The sequence below is a fragment of the Schistocerca gregaria genome, chromosome 4, assembly GCF_023897955.1.
Source record: "Schistocerca gregaria isolate iqSchGreg1 chromosome 4, iqSchGreg1.2, whole genome shotgun sequence".
In the NCBI taxonomy this organism is placed as follows: Eukaryota; Metazoa; Arthropoda; class Insecta; order Orthoptera; family Acrididae; genus Schistocerca; species Schistocerca gregaria.
Window position 1 is genome coordinate 236,600,738 of NC_064923.1, and position 21,910 is coordinate 236,622,647.

The following is a 21,910-nucleotide window of genomic DNA, read 5'->3' on the forward strand; positions in this document are numbered from 1 at the left end:
GGTACATTATTCAAGGTCATAGTGAGTATCAGTAAAATTCTAATATTTAAATATATCTTCAGTTCTAGGAGGTATTATCTTGGAATAGAGGAGGTATACAGCAAAATACAGTGTTAGATAAAAATTGGAAGGGACAACAAGGATGATGTATCATTGCTATTAGGCATGATTTTAAAGGTAATTATCGAAGATCATTGGAATTCTGATTTTATTTTGTGGAAACCCCTATTTGTAATATCAGATTTGGAAGGAGTGAGGAGAGATTTTAACTTTAAGTTTTAATTAATGTGTTGATTGTAAAAAATAAATACATAAAAATGTTTAATCTTCTTTTGACATTTGCAAGACAAAACCAATATACATAAAATGCAAACAAATGATTAAGAAGTCACTGCGTGAGTCCCTTCCCTGTCATTCTTTGGCTTACCCCCTCCAATTTGTATATAAGATCTTATTTTTCTGTATCTCTCCTCTGTTCCAAGTTAATCCTTATTATAACCGAAAATATATTTGCTTATTTCACTTGGATGTCGTCATGAACTCGAATAATGTATCATTTTATATGTGGATTTTGCCACTCGTAAGAGATCTTAAATGATATATTGAGGTTCCCATTAAAAAAAAAAATCATTTTATCATCCACCTGGAAAGTCACATTCAAGATCACAGCCATTGGTAGCAATTTGTCACCCTCTTTGCCACCTACAACATTTACCTAAACATATCTCACCTATGTCCTCAGTTATTCCCATTATGCAGTAAAATTGTCCACTCAGTTCATATATGCCCCAACTTGCTTTGCGTCCTTGTTTGCATTCTCGTTTATCAATTGCTCTTTTTCGATTACATACTGCTCTTAATTGTCGTATTTTCCTTTGTCGGTAATTTGGGTATGCTTCTTTTTCCACTCTTACTACTTCAATAATTTTTCATTTCATATTCTTAATACCTATTCAAAATATCTTTTAAGTCTTGATTCCTGCACTTCGAAAATTATCTTCTGAACAAAACTACTTATGTCCTATTGCTCATTAATATAGTTAGTGTCGAATTTTATTAGAAAGTATTCATTTAGTCTCTTTTTTATTTCATGTTTGAGCACTTTTATACACTTTTATCAAGAATTAAGTATATTTAGGGTTATTTAATTATTTCTATGTTATTACTCCTTCTTGATATTTTTAAAATATTTATTTCAGAAAATACTAAATAATGATAGAACAGATATCACTTCCTTGATGTACTCCTGTATCGGTTGTCAGTGATGATATTTTTTTGCTAACCAATATGCGATCAGTCAATGATCTATGCCATTGAACAGACCATGTTCTTTTTTTTTGTCATCAGTCTACTGACTGGTTTGATGCTGCCCGCCACGAATTCCTTCCCTGTGCTAACCTCTTCATCTTAGAGTAGCACTTGCAACCTACGTCCTCAATTATTTGCTTGATGTACTCTAATCTCTGTCTTCCTCTACAGGTTTTGCCCTCTAAAGCTCCCTCTAGTACCATGGAAGTCATTCCCCCATGTCTTAGCAGATGTCCTATCATCCTGTCCCTTATCCTTATCAGTGTTTTTCACATAATCCTTTCCTCTCCGATTCTGTGTAGAATCTCCTCATTCCTTACCTTATCAGTCCACCTAATTTACAATATTGGTCTATAGCACCACATCTCAAATGCTTCGATTCTCTTCTGTTCCGGTTTTCCCACAGTCCATCTTGGGTCAAAATCTCCAAGTAACATCATTAACCCCATTTTACAAAGTAGAATAAATTTCTTTGGTTTTGTCTCTTTCTTCTCGTTGTGCATAAATTGCTACTACTAAGTAAGTTATGTTACAGGTTAACATATTATCGACTAATGAAGAAATTACAACTAGAAAAGCAGTTAACGGTGCACAGAGACACTGCTCTGATTGCGACAATGTGTGCTTTCGCCAACAATGGAAAATTATGGAAACAGAAATGATGAACGTGAGTCAAAAAATACAAATTTTCACGATGTTTTAATGTTCGAAAAGTGATTCAGGACTCTTTTCCTCATTGTTAGCAACACGTGGTGAGGAAAGGAAGGTGTACCAACTGGTCACCTAAAGAAATTTCAAAAATACGACTATATGTTGCCGATCTTATAAACCGTTAGCTTTTGCCAGGGACGTACTGAAAAATCGTCTTCCTAGTGAAGTCATTGTTAAAAGCAGGCTCAGGTAATTTAGCGTTTCGCCAAATTTTGTTAATTTAAGCTCATTCAGAGTTATTAACAAAATTTGTAAAAGACATAGTTCTTAGCTTATATGAAACAAAATTAAACTAGGAAACCTCCTGGCAAATTAAAACTGTTTGCCCACCGATACTCTAACTCTGGGCATATAGCTTTCGTGTTCAAGTTGAAGACTTGGTTAGCTCAGTTGGTAGAGGATTTGCCCGCGAAATACGAAGGTCCTGAGTTCGAGTCTCGGACCGGCACACAGTTTTAATCTGTCAGGAACTTTAATATCAGCACACACTCCGCTGCAGAGTGAAAATCTCATTCTCGAAACATCACCTAGGCCGTGGTTAAGCCATGTTTCCGCAAATCCTTGCTTCCTAGGTTAAAGGACACTGTAAATCAGAAATATTGAAGAATGGAGGTAGGTGAGAACACGCATTTTCATCAGAAAGAAAGCTGTCAATAAGGGGAAAAATGCAAAAGTAGCAAGCGAACTGACATTTAACAAAGAAATTAACAGGAAAAACTGAAAATAGCTGTAATATAACTTTCCAGAATATAAATCATGTTAATACAGTTAGACAGTTTAAAAATATATTGTAGGAGGTGTCTCCGTACTGTATGTCTATGTGATGTAAGCCTGTGTGAGTCTCTTCCTCCAGGAATAAATAAATAAATAAACAGTGCCTTCCGACATAGTTGAAGAGGTTGACGTGCTTCGCAGGATTTACACTTGTATTTAACTGACCATAGACAAAATAGTTTACCTAACGTAAAGCTTAATAATAGCAACTATAACAATAGCACACTGAAATATGAAAAATTCCGAAAACATTCGTACCTGCATGTAAGTTAAACATGTGTATCCCAGATAGTGCACCATTGTTTCCTAGGTTATCTTTTTTGATATTCATATTTATTCTAACAGTGCTAAAATACATAGCTATATTTCTTGCTATATATATATATATATATATATATATATATATATATATATATATTTTGCTAATGATAATTGTTTTTTCGTAGATATAAGATACGGAAGCAAAACAAATCATCTAAGTTGGTCTACAGAAAACATGGAAGAGGCTGTTGGAAAAAGGGGAATGAGTCGTAGAGAACCCAGTATTCAGTTCAAAATTCCTAAAACAACTCTTCCGAAAGCAGTTTAGAATAGACTTCAAAATGAAACTTCCCAAACTGATATGACAAAGGAAAAATTTTGTCACGTTTTTTCGCAGGCCAAGAGTTAGAGCTTGTCGGTTATTTAAAAGGCCTGGAAGGCAGTTATTTGGATTGATAATGAAAGAGATCACAGCTTTGGATTCTCAGCTGGCAGAGGAAAACTAACTAAAGCACCCGTTTAATGGAGAAATTTGGAAATTTGTGGTAAGGTCATATGGGACCAAACTGCTGAGGTCCTCGGTCCCTAAAGCGCACATACTACTTAATCTAACTTAAACTAACTTGCACTATGGTAACACACACACCCATGCCCGAAGGAGGACTCGGACCTCCGACGTGGGAAGCCGCACGGAGCGTGACATGACGCCTCAGACCGCTTGGCTACCCCGCGCGGCTTTAATGAAGAACTGAAAGTGGCAGGTGAAGGCTGGATGACATTTTATTTCGAGGAATCCGGACTTAAGTTTTAGGTAGCCGAAAGCTACGTCTGGTCGTTGAGCAGTGGGGTTCAATCACGATAACTGTTTCAAGTTTTTTGATCTTCTGGTAGGAATTTTGCACATGAGTTTGCAATTATAATTGGATGAGATTAGGGTAATTGTCACCCAAAAAGTGCATTTTGGAGACAATTTCTCCCCGAGGACGGCGTTAACTAGGCGATCTTATGTCATCAACGGGGAAAAAACCAGAACCGCAGCAATATGCCTTTCAGTTCCTGGGCCTTATTTGCCTCCTGTGCTGCCCTTCCCCGGGAAAAGGATGCAGAAGGAGTTCGAGCTGGGTCTCCATGCTGGAGGCTCGGTTGAATTTCGTGAATAAGGCGGGATGGACACCGAAATTTTTACAGAGTCCTTAAAGAAATTCGTCGTGTTTTCTACGCCATTCAAACACTATATGGTCCTGCCAAAGTTGCAACATTCAGATTTCTTTCTGTTTAACTGATAACTAGTTTCGGGCTGCCAGGATCTGTTTCCAAATCATTGAAACACACAAAACGCTAATCTCAATACTAACATACAAACCATGTTAAGACTGTACGTGCACGTAAACCAAAGTCAAGTTTTTGCATGAACCGTGGCAGGGCAAATATATGTGGCGGACCGCACCAAACCAGTCAGAAGACTGCTGACTAAAAATGGAGAAGAAGAAAATAGAACAATTAGAGACGTTTGCAGCTGTACGAAATTAGAGAGCCTATATGACTAGCCAATACTAAGGAAACAACAGAAATCTGAAAGGTGGATGTAATATGCGGAAGAACTGTACTAGGGATGTGAATTTGAAGCCGCTGTAACAGGAAGGGAGAGGAGGTAGACGAAGATGAAATCAGAGATGATAAATTATGAGAAAAATTCGACTGGACACTGAAAGGCCTAATTCGAAATAGAGACTAAGAAGGGTACTGAATTGTCTAATAATTATTGAGATTATCGGGAGAGCCCACCGTGGCGAAGCTATACCACCTGGTTTTCAAAACATACTAAGAGGGTGAAATACCATCAGACTTAAAAAATAATATGATAAATGATTTTCCAAAGAAGGCAGCGTCTGACTGGTGTGTATATTACCGACCTATCAGTCACACGAATGGTAAACGGTCTTGCCGTATGGTAACACCGGTTCCCGTCAGATCACCGAAGTTAAGCTCTGTCCGGCTGCGCTAGTACTAGGATGGATGACCATCCAGTCTGTCGAACACTGTAGGAAAGCGGGGTGCACTCAGCCCTTGTGTGGCACACTGACCAGCTACATTGATTGGGAAGTAGCGACTCCGGTCTCGTAAACCGACATACGGCCCAGAGTGCGGTCTGCTAAGCACATGCCCCTCCATATTCGCATCCAGTGACGCCTTTGAGCTGTGGACGACACGGAGTCCGGTCGGTACCATTGTGCTTTCATGGCCTGTTCGGGCGGAATTTAATTTAGTATCAGTCACAGGAACAGTTTATACCAGAATAGAAAAAAAAGGTAGAAGCTTACCTCGCACAAGTTCATTTAGATTTCCCTAAATTTGTAGGAACATGTGAGATAATACAGATCTTACGACTTATTTTAAAAGAAAGGTTAAGGGAAGTGTAAATTACGCTTATCGCATTTCTAGACTTAGAGCAAACTTTCACTGATGTTGCCTTGCGTTCACTCTTTGAATTTCTGAAAATAACAGGGATAAAACATAGGAGCGAATGGTCATTTCCCAACTGTAAAGAAATCAGACTGTTAATATACAATGGAATGTCATGACAGGAAAGCACTGCGGAAGGCGGAGATCAGATAGAGTTGTATCCTGTCCCCGATGTAATTCAGTCTGTGCATTGAGCAAGTAGTAAAGGAAGGTAAGGAGGCATTTAGAAATGGAATTAAAGTTCACGGGAAGAAATTAAACTTCGAGGTTTTCCTATGTCTTTGCATTTCTGTACGAGAGAACCAAGGACTCAGAAGAGCAATTTGACAGACACTGTCTTTAGAATCGGTTACAAGATGAACATCGACAAAAGTAAAACAAGGGTGATGGAATGTAGATAGAACTAAACCAGATGATGCTGAAGGAACTAGATTAAGAAATTGGACACTAAAAGTAGAACATGAGGTTTTGCTATTTGGGCAAGAAAATAACCAATGACTGCCGAAGTAGAACGGATAAGAAATGCAGAATGGCTACAGCAAGAGACGAATTTGTTAACATTTATCATAACATTAGGTGTTACGAATTCTTTCCAGAATGTACTTGTTTGGAATCTAAACAGGACAGCAGTGAAACGCAGACTGTAAGTAATTCCGAAAGACGAGAATAGAAGACACTGAGACGAGGGGACGAGGGGCTGCAGACGATAAAGTGGTTTGCACAGAATGGAAGCCGGCCGAAGTGGCCGTGCGGTTCTAGGCGCTGCAGTCTGGAACCGAGAGACCGCTACGGTCGGAGGTTCGAATCCTGCCTCGGACATGGATGTGTGTGATGTCCTTAGGTTAGTTAGGTTTAACTAGTTCTAGGTTCTAGGGGACTAATGACCGCAGAAGTTGAGTCCCATAGTGCTCAGAGCCATTTGAATCATTTTTGAACAGAATGGAATAGCGTAGAGGGTTACATCAAACTAGTCTTCTTGATGAAGACCGCAGCAACTGTGGATTAGGCGAGAGCGTGTTGAAAACTAATGCCTCCGAATATTTTATGTGAACTTTCCTGACGTTTTTAAATAAAACAAACGTTATTAACATCTTTATTCTTCATGTGCACACATTTCACAACGTAGTCACCCTGGTGACTAACACATTTCTCCTAAAGAGGGACCAGTTTGTTGATACCGTCACTGTAGACTAGTTGACGGAGCCACTACCTCACCTCTGCTTGTACCACTGTTTGAAACCGAAGTCCTGAAAGGTGTTCCTTAGGTTTCTGAAGCAGATGAAAACTGGTTGAGGCCAAGTCGAGACTGTATGGAGGATAATCGGTAACAGTGAACCAAAGACCTCCAATTGTTGCAGATGTTGCAGCGCTCGTGAGTGGGTTGGCTTTGCCATGTTGAAGGACAGGGTGATCTACGTCTGGGCCAACTCTGTGAATTCGAAACTCAATTACTGCACGCTGTTTCTCACGCAGCATCATAGTTACGCTAAGTACCGCCATCTTACACGCTACAATTAGGTACTCTCTAAAGGCAGAGCATATACATGGAGAATAAAGATATAGAATGTCAATGACATTTCTTTTATGTAAAAAGCTGTAAGAGTTTTCGCATAACTAAAATTCGGAGGTTTTACTTCTCAGCTCGCCCTCGTAATGCTGGTTGAATGAGAGAAACTCTCCCCTCCGTCCGAGCAGGCCTTGGAAGGCCCAACGATCCCTACCAGCCGCCGTGTCATCCTCAGTTCACATGCGGCACTGGATGCGGATATGGAGGGGCATGCGGTCAGCACACCTCTCTGCCAGCCGTATCTCAGTTTACGAGATCGGAGCCGCTACTTTTCGGTGAAGTGGCCCCTCAGTTTGCCTCACGAGGGCTGAGTGCAGCCCGCTTGCCAACAGCGCTCGGCAGACCGGAGGGTCACCCATCCTGGTGCTAGCCCAGTCGGAGAGCGCTTAACTTCGGTGATCTGACGGGAACCGGTGTTACCACTGCGGCAAGGCCGTTGGCGGATGAAAGAAAGATGTTTTTATACTTGTTACTTATGTTAGGAATTAGCGCTAGGCAGACGAAAACACCTTCCTGAAGGGAAGACTTCAGCTGGGATTGTTTGTTTTATGTCTGAGTATTTTGTTTCCTGTTACTCTGTGTAACGTGACATATACATTAATAATTTATGTTCTCTTGGAATGACGCCTCTCTTTTACTAGCTGATGCAATGATGTTATTTCTTCCCTTCTATGCTAGATCATCCGATATTCCATTTCGTGTAGTTCATCTATGAAGTATGTCGTTTCGTTCTTCATTGTTTAAAATTGACAGGTGGAACATGTCTGAAGCAGATTCGACAACGACGTGATATGCATACTTGTGTTTCAGGTGTAAGCAATTGAAGGTCTTCAGGTAGGAATGAGGGACTGATTTCGTAGATTCAAGTATTTTAAGTAGTACAGTCCACGTGTAACTCATTGCTCTTCGAGTTTATCAGGTCTCATCTTGAGAGCTCCGCTGGACGACGCTATATGAAAGCCGTATGCTAGGTCTCCAGCTGTTTGTATTATCCTTCTTAGCTTAATTGGATGATATTATCCCAGCCTGCATTTCATTTTTAAATATTGGTCGAACTAACCTGTTGTATGTAAGCAATGACAATGGTGGGTCCGCAATCCGCATTCTACTTTTCACTAGTTATTCTGAGTTTAATCTACTCTCTGCTTGTATTAATTTTTGGGACTATGTTCCTTACTAGTTAACGTAAGGGAACTGCGACGTATTTTATGTGCATTTGAGGGGCTAAATTTAGAGACTATTATTTAATTTGAGTAGTATTCTTGTAGTAGGCTAGAGAGACCCATTATGAGGAACGAAACTGCTATATTCACTAGCGAGGGGAGCGATAAACTGTAAAGCGCACTCAGTGATTCCTTACTTCCCTGCGAATATCGTTAATTATCTAGAGGCCGTTCATTGTGCACTTCAGTGCCTATTTACGCCAAAGTCTGGAAAACGTAAATATGATGACAAAGCGTTAGGGACGTGACGTACACTTTACAGGGCTGCCAGTCACTGCGAGCATAATTGGAATATCTGAAATTACTACAACGAAATTTGATGGAGCATTAAGAAGGGAGCCTTCGAATTAGTGAGGCTTCGCTACTCACAGTGTCGCGAAAGGCGAGAGAAGTAATTTTATAATGCATTAAGCTGCTTCCATCAAGGGAGAGGGGTCGGAGGAGGACCCACCCCCTGCCAGTTTTAATGAAATTCGCCGAGGGGTGAAACTTTAATAATAAACACGCTGAACCGCGGCGGGCGGACTTGGCGCGTTGCTATTAGCAGCCGTCTTGCGACGCGCTCGGCCGTGTGGCGTGGCGCGGCCTGGTGTAGCGTGCGCGGCTGGGTGCCCTCTTACGGACGCAACTTGGACGTGAGTTTCCGCCGTGAGTGGGGCGGGGGTTCCCGGGAATCTGTCACGCCAAGTGCGCGCAGCGCCGCCCGCCAGACACGCGCAAAACTTGAGCCGCCTAATCTGTCGAGTCCCTCTCCCACTCGTCTCGCCCGAACCGGCCGTTTTTGTTGGCTCGGATTTCTGAATGTGTAATTAAGTACGGGAAGTTTGACGTCTTCCGGGAGGCGTGTCGGGATAGTCGGCTCAAAGGTTTCGCGTTTGAGATTGAGAATTAACTATGTATGATCTTCGAAACTGAACACTTAACGAATGGCAAAGGGTTGTAGGGCTGTGAAAATACAGAATGCCCACGAAGCAGTCACCTTACCAACATCAGAGACAGTCTACAAATGAATTACTTCGTTACCAGTAGAGCTGTCGTTGTTGTTGTCCTCAGTGCTAAGACTCGGTTGCGCTAACATTCCTCCATATCAACTTCACAACCTATGGCAAGCTAAATACCTATGGAATTCTGCTGTCAGAGCTGGAATATTGTTGTTGATGCAGTATGGCGAAAGACCTCAGACCACTGCTGTTGTGACCTGAATTACCTCATGACCTATTGCTTCGCCACTTTGGTCTTCTACGGGACCCGAAGGGAAACTGAGCGGAGAAACTACAAGTGTTCGTTGCTCGGGCCCAGTAGTGTTTTCTTTTACAGTGCTGCCGATTATCGAGACATACTTCATGAAGGTAGGAGACGAGATAATAGCAGAAGTAAACCTGTGAGGACGCGGCATGAGTCGTACTGGCTGTGAAAGGCAAAGGTCCCGAGTTCGAGTCTCGGTCCGCCACACAGTTGTAATCTGCCAGGAAGTTTGATATCAGCGCACTCTCCGCTGAAGACTGAGAATCTCATTCTGGAGATCCCCCAGGCTGTGGCTAGGCCATGTGTCAGCAGTATCCTTTCTTCCAAGGGTGCTACTTCAGCAGGTTCTTGGAAGTGCTTGTGTGAAGTTTGAAAGTCAGGAGACGAGGGATTAGCAGAATTAAAAACTGTCAGGATGTGTCGTTAGTCGTGATTGATTAGCTCAGTCGACAGAGCACTTGCCCGCAAAAGGCAAAGGTCCCGAGTTCGAATCTCGGTCCGGCACACAGATTTCATCTGCCAGGAAGTTTCATGAAAGTTGAGTTTCATGAAAGTTGATGGTACCAAGTTAGACCACCTCCTTTATCTACGTCTAGTTGCTTCAGCTGCTGCTCTGTGAGTCACTGTTAGAACTGATGCTTCTGGGGCTTTAGTTAGACCCATAGAGAAGGATCACCTACAGGGTGGCTCCATCCGGTCTTTGGGCGCCAACAATGGTTCCCGGGTTCGTGCTTGGGCGCTTGCACAGTCTACGTCTGATCGTCTGTGCGAATGGCAGGCTTGCCAAGTGCCTAACATCAGCCTTGCGTCAGTAAGGCCACTTGGGCTTTCACAGCCCTGAAGCAGCACACAACCACCTGGGCGTCGTCGCTCTACTAAGAACTGGTCGCCCTGCCATGTGGCAGCTGAGGCTGTTGAAACTGCTTGGGGGTCAACGCACGCCTTCGAACAGCAACTCCTAAAAAAAAAAAAAAAAAAAAAAAAAAAAAAAAAAAAAAAAAAAAAAGAGCCTGTGCATGTAGTGCACGACGTCACAACATGAGGTCGTACACAGGCAACAGAGAAACATTAGCGCTGCACTCTGTTTATCGATTTCAGCTCATTCGTGAATACAATTACTGTGTGACTGAAGGTGAATTGTTTCTGTTTGCTCTGTGTGCGCTAGATTGGACGATATGTGCGTGTTCGATCTCCCTTTCATATTCCTTTTATTGTCAAAATGCCGTTTCGTTGCTCTGTGCCGCCTTCCAGAAGAAATGACGACAAAGGCACAAAACTTATTGTACCAAAATTTCTGAAGGATGAAGTAAGGTGGAGAATAAGAATATCGCTATCAAGATTTCACAGAAATAATTTGACCTCTTCTTCAAGTTCATGGGTGAGTATTTTTTTAGTTTAAGTTCTTACAAGAGATTAATTTTAATTGCGAAGTGTGCAGTTTCTTGCGATTATAATGGAATGTCATTCAGATGCTTCTCCAATAACGTTAACTTCCTTGCATTCACATGGCACATACTTCCTCTTTGGCGTTTGTTGTTAGTAATACAGGTCAGTCGGGCTGTAGTATTTAGTTCTGTTTTAGGGTACAAAATCTTTCAGTGGGCTTTGCGTTGAAAGACGAGAAGAATCTTCATATAGGTATACCCAGTAAACGAAAACTAAATTAAGAATAGCTACCATATTAGAAATCTCCCATAAATTATGCTATCTTTAGCAACATGATTTGAAAATTCTTGTTAGTAATTGAGGCATAATTATCTAAGCGAAAAAATTCTTCTTACTTGTAGCACACACACACACGCTAACTATTCCCCTTTAAAATAAAGGGTACGACAAATAAAAGTGGCGTGGAGAACAGAGTTCTAGGGTACAAAGAAAAGCAGCAAAGTATTTCTAGCGGAATATTTCAGTAAAATTTTCATGCCATGTTTTAAATTCGTCTAGAGGCCACTTGAATTTTTGGTTTTAGTTAGTAATTTTCTGAAGTTTTGTTGGTATTGGTATAAGCGGCGGTTTATGGTATTAATGAAAGGAGCTGCCTCATTAAAAGAGAGATAATTTAGAGATCGCTATTGTTAGTTTTGTAAACAGTTCTGCCGGTGTAAGAGAACTTAGGTAACGCAGACGTTTAGTTTTTGTCAGTAACCGTAAAATCTTGTAGCTGTAGGTGTAGAAATCATGCAGCAGTCTTCAGCAGTTAAGAGGCCTAGGTCAATTGCAAAGTCTAACAGAAAGTAGAAGGTTTTCCTGCTAGGTAGTTCGCATGGTAGAGGAGTGGGCTAGCAGTTGCAGGAAGTGTTGGGGAGTGAGTACCATGTCACCAGCAATGTGAACCTAGCGCAGGGTTGGCTCAGGTGACTGACAGTATAGGGGAGTTAGGTAGGAATTTTACGAAAGTAGGGGTAGCGTCTTTAATTCATAATCAAAACGTCTTAGGTCCCGCGTTCGATCCCCGCCACTGCCTACATTCTGATAAATAATCAGCATTGGCGGCCGAAGACTTCCGGCATAAGAAGTCAGCCTCATTCTGCCAACGGCCTTGTCAAAGAGGGCGGAGGTGCTGATAGAGGTTCAGGGCACTCTCTTTTTCCTAGGGGTGGGAAATTGCCCCTACAGGCGGAAGAATCAGCAATGATCAACGACATGAGGAAGACAATGGAAACCACTGCATTAAAGACACGTAACGTGTATCCACAGGACATGTAGCCTGTAGTTGAAGAAGTGTCATGATGATCTCTCCATTGGCAAAAGATTCCGGAATAGACCCCATTCGGATCTCCGGGAGGGATCTGCCAAGGGGGAGGTTACCATGAGAAAAAGATTAAATAATCAAGATAGGAGTCGGGGCGTGGAATGTCAGAAGCTTGAACGTGGTAGGAAAACTAGAAAATCTGAAAAGGGAAATGCAAAGGCTCAATCAAGATATAGCAGGGGTCAGTGAAGTGAAGTGGAAGGAAGACAAGGATTTCTGGTCAGATGATTAATGGGTAATATCACCAGCAGCAGAAAATGGTATAACAAGTGTAGGATTCGTTATGAATAGGAAGGTAGGGCAGAGGGTGTGTTACTGTGAACAGTTCTGTGACCGGGTTGTTCTAATCAGAATCGACAGCAGACCAACACCGACAATGATAGTTCAGGTATACATGCCGACATCGCAAGCTGAAGATGAATCGATAGAGAAAGTGTGTGACGAAAATCTAATTGTCATGGGCGACTGGAATGCAGTTGTAGAGGAAGAAGTAGAAGAAAAGATTCCAGGAGAATATGGGCTTGGGACAAGGAATGAAAGAGGAGAAAGACTAATTGAGTTCTGTAACAAGTTTCAGTTAGTAATAGCGAATACCCTGTTCAAGAATTACAAGAGGAGGAGGTATACTTGGAAAAGGCCGGGAGATACTGGAAGATTTCAATTAGATTACATCATGATCAGACAGAGATTCCGAAATCAGATACTGGATTTTAAGGCAGATATAGACTCAGATCACAATACAGTAGTGATGAAGAGTAGGCTGAAGTTCAAGACATTAGTCAGGAAGAATCAATACGCTAAGAAGTGGGATACGGAAGTTCTAAGGAATCGCGAGATACGTTAGAAGTTCTCTAACGCTATAGATACAGCAATAAGGAATAGCGCAGTAGGCAAAACAGTTGAAGAGGAATGGACTTCTCTAAAAGGGCCCATCACAGAAGTCGGGAAGGAAAACATAGGTACAATGAAGGCAGCTGCCAGAAACCATGGGTAACAGCAGAAATACTTCAGTTGATTGATGAGAGGAGGAAGTGCAAACATGTTCCGGGAAAATCGGGAATACAGAAATACAAGTCGCTGAGGAATGAAATAAATACGAAGTGCAGGGAACCTAAGACGAAATGGCTGCAGGAAAAATGTGAAGACATCGAAAAAGATATGATTGTCGGAAGGACAGACTCAGCATACAGGAAAGTCAAAACAACCTTTGGTGACATTAAAAGCAACGGTGGTAACATTAAGAGTGCAACGGGAATTCCACTGTTAAGTGCAGAGGAGAGAACAGATAGGTGGAAAGAATACATTTAAAGCCTCTATGAGGGTGAAGATTTGTCTGATGTGATAGAAGAAGAAGCGGCAGTCGATTTAGAAGAGATAGGGAATCCAGTACTAGAATCGGAATTTAAAAGAGCTTTGGAGGACTTACGGTCAAATAAGGCAGAAGGGATAGATAACATTCCATCAGAATTTCTAAAATCATTAGGGGAAGTGTCAACAAAACGACTATTCACGTTGGTGTGTAGAATATATGAGTCTGGCGACATACCATCTGACTTTCGGAAAAGCATCATTCACACAATTCCGAAGACGGCAAGAGCTGACAAGTGCGAGAATTATCGTACAATCAGCCTAACAGCTCATGCATCGAAGCTGCTTACTAGAATAATATACAGAAGAATGGAAAAGAAAATTGAGAATGCGCTAGGTGACGATCAGTTTGGCTTTAGGAAAAGTAAAGGCACGAGAGAGGCAATTCTGACGTTACGGCTAATAATGGAAGCAAGGCTAAAGAAAAATCAAGACACGTTCATAGGATTCGTCGGCCTGGAAAAAGTGTTCGACAAAGATTCTAAAAAAAGTAGTGGTAAGCTATAGGGAGAGACGGGTCATATACAATATGTACAACAACCAAGAGGGAATAATAAGAGTGGACGATCAAGAACAAAGTGCTCGTATTAAGAAGGGAGTAAGACAAGGCTCTAGTGTTTCGCCCCTACTCTTCAATCTGTACATCGAGGAAGCAATGATGGAAATAAAAGAAAGGTTCAGGAGTGGAATTAAAATACAAGGTGAAAGGATATCAATGATACGATTCTCTGATGACATTGCTATCCTGAGTGAAAGTAAAGAACAATTAAATGATCTGCTGAACGGAATGAACAGTCTAAGGAGTACACAGTATGGTTTGAGAGTAAATCGGAGAAAGACGAAGGTAATGACTAGTAGAAATGAGAACAGCGAGAAACTTAACATCAGGATTGATGGTCACGAAGTCAATGAAGTTAAGGAATTCTGCTACCTAGGCAGTAAAATAACTAATGACGGACGGAGCAAGGAAGACATCAAAAGCAGACTCGCTATGGCAGAAAGGCATTTCTGGCCAAGAGAAGTCTACTAAAATCAAATACCGGCCTTAATTTGAGGAAGAAATTTCTGAGGATGTACGTCTGGAGTACAGCATTGTATGGTAGTGAAACGTGGACTGTGTGAAAACCGGAACAGAAGAGAATCGAAGCATTTGAGATGTGGTGCTATAGACGAATGTTGAAAATTAGGTGGACTGATAAGGTAATGAATGAGGAGGTTCTACGCAAAATCGGAGAGGAAAGGAATATGTGGAAAACACTGATAAGGAGAAGGGACAGGATGATAGGACATCTGCTAAGACATGAGGGAATGACTTCCATGGTACTAGAGGGAGCTGTAGAGGGCAAAAACTTTAGAGGAAGACAGAGATTGGAATACTTCAAGCAAATAATTGAGGACGTAGGTTGCAAGTGCTACTCTGAGATGAAGAGGTTAGCACAGGAATGGAATTCGTGGCGGGCCGCATCAAACCAGTCAGTAGACTGATGAGAAAAAAAGGAAAAGAAAAGATGGAGCAGGGAATAGCCTTGATAGTTACGGGGAATATGATGTAGGTGGTGACCTGGTAAAGATAGCTACTCAAACCGGTGGCACTAGTGTACATTTCTTGCAACTATTTCAGCGTCATGATCTGCTGCATCTTAATGCGGTTGTTACGCGCGTTAACGTGGGTATGGAGAAGGCACTGATGGCAGAGGGCATGGGTCATACTTCAGTGGTGTCAGTTGAGGATTTCACTAGGCATGGCCTCCACCTCAGTATGTATGGTAAGGGAAGGCTGACAAAACTTATAGGTGACTGTAGAGGCTGGTGGTGGGATCACTCATGAAAAATACCTGTAGTAGTTGATGTTTGAGGTGCACCCTTTCTTTTTTAGACTGAAGTAAGCTGATAGGTATTCGTGCTTAAAAGAAGTCCCTCTAATTAAGGGATCATCTTCGGAGGACGTCATGCTTCCAAGTAGATAAGTAATTACCATATTTCATCAAAATATAAAAGGTATTAGAGATAAAGTTAGTGAACTGCTTGTAAATGTTGACTGAAATTATTAGTATATCGGAGCACTTCTAATTCTGTGGTTTATAGATCCCCTAACTCTGACTTCAGAGCATTTCTGGTCAAGCTAGAGAGGGTTCTTCATTCATTTTATAGGAAGCACCAGAAATTAGTTATATGTGGTGATTAATAACTTAGTATATGATGGTACAAGAAAAACGATGCTGGTAGATCCCCTAAATTTCTATGATCTGATGCAAAGGGTATATTTTGTAACTAGAGTGCAGGGGAACAGTAGCACACATAGACAATATTTTTATTCATTCTTCATTACTAGATGGGCATACTGTTAGTATAAGAGTGAATGGCCTTTCAGACCACGATGCACAAATTTTAACGCTAAAATACTTTTGTACTCAAACAAGTATCACATATAATTACAAACTATGTACGAAAGTTAATCCAACGACAATAGAGAGTTTTTTAAACTTCATCAAGGAACAACAGTGGCAGGATGTTTATAGTGCCTATATCATAAATGACAAATATAATGCTTTCCTCAACACATTTCTCATGCTCTTTGAGAGTTGTATTCCATTATAACGTTCTAAACGGGGTACTTTCAGTAAAAGGCAGCCTGGATGGCTGACTAGTGGGATAGAACAAAGTGTGAGCTATATCAAAATGTAAGAAATAGTCACAATCAAGCTACAAAAATGGCTCAAGCACTATGGGACTTAACATCTGAGGTCATCAGCCCCATAGACTTAGAACTACTTAAACATAACGAACCTAAGAACATCACAAACATCCATGCCCGAGGCAGGATTCGAACCTGTGACCGTAGCAGCAGCGCGGTTCCGGACTGAAGTGCCCAGAACCGCTCGGTCACAGCGGCCGGCAATCAAGCTACAGTAGACGATTACAAACAGCATTGTAAGGTGCTTAAAATGTTATTAGGAAGGCAAAGAGTATGCGATACGCAAATAGAACAGCTAATTCACAGGATTAAATTAAAACCTTATGGTCAACTGTGAAGGAAGTCTTTGGTCAGCAGCACAAGGCTGGCAATATAAAATCAGTTCGTAGTAAAAATATTTCTGTTACTGATAAATCGCCGCCCGTTGTGGTCGAGCGGTTCTGGGCGCTTCAATCTGGAACTTCGCGACCTCTACGGTCGCAGGTTCGAATCCTGCCTCGGGCGTGGATGTGTGTGATGTCCTTAGGTTAGTTAGGTTTGCGTAGTTGTAAGTTCTAGGGGACTGATGACCTCAGCAGTTAAGTCCCACAGTGCTCAGAGCCATTCGAACCATTTGGACTGATAAATCAGATACGTGTACAGCATTTAACAGTATTTTTTGAGCATTGCTGGTGAATTAAATTAAAATTTAGTCTCTATAGGGAATCATATAACTCTCTTGGCAAATGCCCTTCCGTGATTGATGTCTGAAATACTGCTCTGTGATACAGACAAGAGGAAGGTTGAGTCAATAATTAAATCACGGAGGACTAAGGACTCTCATGGATATGATAGCGTGCCTAGCAGAATATTAAAGTACCGTGTTGCACATGTTAGCCCTGTATTTAGCCACATTTGTAATTTTCCTTTTAGAATGGTCAGTTTCCTGAACGATTATAGTACTCAGTAGTAAAGCAGCTTTATAAAAAGAGATAGAGGGATAACGTAGATAATTCTAGGCTTATTATCTATGTCATCAGTGTTTGGTAAAGCTATTGAAAAGGATGTGTATGCACGGGTAATTGATCATATTATATCACACACATTACTATCAAATGTACCGTTCCAAGCGGCGCGGTACACACGCAGATGTTGCAGTACTGCACTTTAAGGTAGTCTGATGTAAGGTATTGTAATGTTTCAAAATTGCTGCTGATTAAGGTCAGGATAGTGGAAGCAGGTGTAACGTTACCGACAAACCACCATAAATGAATGTATTTTCACTATTTGCTTTAAATTTCCGTATGAACTTTGGTTTTGTGCCTTGCACAAGCATGGACCATGGGCCATAAGTTCACGGTCGTATTTTGGGTCTCAGTGTGAAGATAGATATTTCATTTCATGCCTTTTGGTATAGTAAAGTATTGGGGATTTTTATGATTTTTTCGATGTTTTCGTTGTGTACCCAGTTTCATGCCATGTGGCAAGTTGGAGTAACGGTCACGGCATTGAAGTGTAGATCGGTTATCGCTTAGACGTTCAATTAGCTCCAGAACAGTTTCGCTAGTAAATTATTTCCGTGATTATAATTACGTGCCTAAAATTAAATTTGATGTTAGGAAATGTGCGCCGGCTCATTTTGGTGCGAAACGGGATCAACGGCCATTTATATGAAAACAGGTCAGATTTATCAATATGAGACCCAAATGAATAATTAAACAGTAGTGCAGGACTGCCATGAACGGCGTAGTTAATCTGGTGTGTCAAGATTTCGTGAATTTTCCATTCTTTGAGTTACTCCAACTTAGCCACGTGTGCGAGCTGGGACCAATGTTAGTTGGTAGACGTGCGTGTGTCCTCCTCTTTATACATTTTGCCTTGCTAAGAATGAAGTAACTTGCGGAGTACAGTATTGTTTACCTGGTAATGAGCTCCGATTTTGCCGGCATTAATACTCGTGTGATTTTGGCACCGCGTGGTAATAGGTAGATGTTCTTGAGTTCCTTTAATCACTTTGCTTTGGAGTAATGGAGCTTGCCGAGAAATGTTCAGTGCGCGGTACAGTTTATTAGAGAAATTTCCGGTTTTCTGTACAATTTGTGCTGCTATTAAGACCTGCATAACTCCCCCACCATGTGGTACGAGGTAAACGTTATTGAGCTCCACCAACTACTTTGCTTTAGAATAATGGTGGCTGCCACGCAACCTTCAATGAACGATACCGTTTATTTGAGAGATTTCCGATTTTATATGGTTAATTCTGCTATCATTAACATTCGCATAACTGTACCGCCACGTGTCGCTAGATAAACGTTCTCCCGCCACTTTACTTTTGCTTTATGATGATGTTTACCCTGAAACATGCATAGTAAGGTACTATTTATTTCAAAGAGCCACGATTTTATGTATAGTTTTGATGGCCCTGATAGTTGCATCATTCCCCAGCCACTTGGTACTTAGTAAATGTGCTTGTGCGCCCCATTTTATCTATGTGTGAACAGTAAATGTGTCTGAAACTTGTTTGCTCCAATTTACGGGTTACAATCAAGCCAGCTGTGCTTAATAGGGAATGCTGGGTCCTGGAATGTGATAGTGTATCTGTGTAGTTTTAACACACAAATGAATCCGAATGGCCAAACCAAATATAAGCAGATAACTTGCTATATCCTTATGAAACACATGTTAGCATATCGTGCATCTTATTGGTACTGACCAGTATACTTGGGTCCTCGATAGCTGGACTTGCTCTGCATTTCAGTTGCAGTACTTCGTAATAATACCAAAGCAAAGCATGGGTCTAGGCATGATTGTATGGTTGAATATGTACTTACACTGAAGCCAGGTCAGCACTCCATCCCCCTTTCCCACAATTGCGTAGTAATAACCGTAGGCTTATTTAGTTAGAGAGACCTTGTTTGAAAGTATATGAGGCTGATGCTCTTGCAGTTGTATGACTTTTGTTCTTGCTTAGTACTAATGTGTTAACAATTGTCTTGGTATCATTTAGTCACTAAATTCCAATCAGTATAGAACTGCCAACAGTTTTTCCTCAAACCTCTCATCAATAATTTAAAGCCATAGTGAAATTTCAAATAGCTCAAATGCCCCAGTACAGAAAATTAGAAATTAATTAATCTTCCCTAAGAGGTGAGAGACAAATGAATCCCATTAGCTAGTCACATGTTTAATCTAATCAACAAATACTGAAAGATCAGATGCCCCCTAATTAGCTCTGTTTAGGTGCTTTCTGTAGCGGCTTTTATAAATGTCTTTTCCGTTGTCTTTATAATTTGGTGGGTTAATTAAACCCCCGTGTTGAAGCATTAACACCCCAGTATTAAGTCTCGGGCGTATTGTTTCGTGAACCACACGAATTTTGAGCCAAAGCTACAGAGGGAAACTTGCATAAGCTCTGGACTCGTTAAGTAACGGTAATCCTCCCACTGGGTGGAGTTATATTGATACTTAACCAAACATACACCCTGAGGGTTACGTTGCACTAGATGGGTTAAACAAAAGATTTCGAAAATTAAGCATACTTTTTGATTTCACTAAGACGTTTGATTCTGTTGATCACAAAATATTGCTGTAGAAGTAGGACCATTACGGAATACAGAGAGTAGTTTAGTATTGGTTTACTTCTTAGTTTAGCAACACACACTAAAAAGTCATTATTCACAGTGTTGAGAATAACAGTGATGTGATGTCTGAGTAGGGTACAGTCAAATGGGGGGTGCCCCAGGGATGAGTCTTGGGGCCACTCCTGTTTCTTATTTACATAAATGATATGCCCCCTAGTATTACGAGAAAATCTAAATATTTATGTTTTCTGAAGAAACTAGGTTGGCAGTAAAGGATGTTGTGTGCAACATTGGCTCGGTATCAGATAGTGCAGTTCGTGACATACGTTTATGGCTAGTAGAAAATAAACGAAAGCTAAATCACAATAAGACTCAGTTTTTATAGTTTCTAACGCACAATTCAACAAAACCCGAAGCTTTAATTTCACAGAATGGGCATATGATTAGTAAAACTGACAGTTCAAATTTCTATGCGTTCAGATAGATAGTAAACTGTCGTGGAAAGCCCACGTTCAGGATCTTGTTCAAAGACTTAATGCTTCGATTTTTAGTACTTGAACAGTATCTGAAGTAAGTGATCGTGCGGCTCGAAAATTTGTCTACTTTTCTTATTTTCATTCGCTTATGTCGTATGGTATTATATTTCGGAGTAACTCTTCCCATTCTAAAAGGTTATTTTGGCTCAGAAACGGTTAGTTCAGGCAATAAGTGGGGTAAGCTCGCTTACCACTTGCCGACCCATGTTCACGAGTCCTGGCTACTTTGACATTGGCCTCTCAATATAAATATTCAAAAATGGTTCAAATGGCTCTGAGCACTATGGGACTTAACATCTTAGGTCATCAGTCCCCTAGAACTTAGAACTACTTAAACCTAACTAACCTAAGGACATCACACAACACCCAGCCATGACGAGGCAGAGAAAATCCCTGACCCCGCCGGGAATCGAAACCGGGAACCCGGGCGTGGGAAGCGAGAACGCTACCGCACGACCACGAGATGCGGGCTATATATATATTCCCTTCCTGTCATTTCTTGTTAAGAATATCAGCTTATTAACATGAATAAGCAGCTTTTACTCAGTTAATACTCGACAGAAATGAAACATGTATTCGGATCGGATTTCCTTAACTCTTGTGGAGAAATGTACTCAGTACACTGCTGCATCCATTTTCATTAAGCTACCACAAGGAATCAAAAATCTTAGCAATAATCTCCACGCCTTTAAATCGAAATTGAAGAGTTTCCTCATGGGTCACTCCTTCTATTCTGTCGAGGAGTTCCATGAAAAATTTAGCTGATTCTTCTTGTATTGTTGTTTGTGTTTACTTAAACTTATGGCTTGACTTTTTTGGGTTTATAAACATATTATTCTTATCTGTTATTACTTTTACGTTGTAATTACATGTACTGACACGATCTATGACCTTGGTCCTACGGAACGTAAGGTGTAAAAAAGTAGATAAATAAAGGAATGGAAATACAGTAATAACCTATTGGCAGATGATGAAAGTGACAAACATTAAACTCTTGGCATTTTTGGGACCTGGTTAGGAAACCACTGAAGGCTGTGAGGTTGTTGCGATACACGTTACTCACAGAGCAGTCGCAAACTGACAGGTCAGGTGTCCTGGGTGACCAACTAGGACTGCTACCAGAATTACCTCTCCTAACTGCTCCGTCGGGCGTGAATATTGTGTAAATGTTCTGGCTGTATGGGAAGTTGCTCTGTTCTAATGGAAGCAACTGTAGTTCTTTCCCTGCTCCGTTAATGTTGCGTCCAGTCACATTCATTCGCCTGGGACACTTTTATTTGCCCCACCCTGTATCTCTAGGATTTCAAAAAAGGAAAAAAATGATGAGTAAGTAAATATAGCAAATGAAAAGGCAGGAACTGATAGTAACCTTAACTTTCTTGGTGAACACGTAGTTTAGTTGTTTGAAAAGAAATGCGTTCATTTATTTATGGTATTATGCAACTCA

The 21,910-nt window shown here is 41.0% G+C and overlaps 1 pseudogene; it reads right to left on the bottom strand.

Moving 5' to 3' along the window:
• Positions 1–7,407: 7,407 nt before the first annotated feature.
• LOC126268370 (5S ribosomal RNA) lies at positions 7,408–7,525 on the bottom strand (annotated as a pseudogene).
• Positions 7,526–21,910: the final 14,385 nt, after the last annotated feature.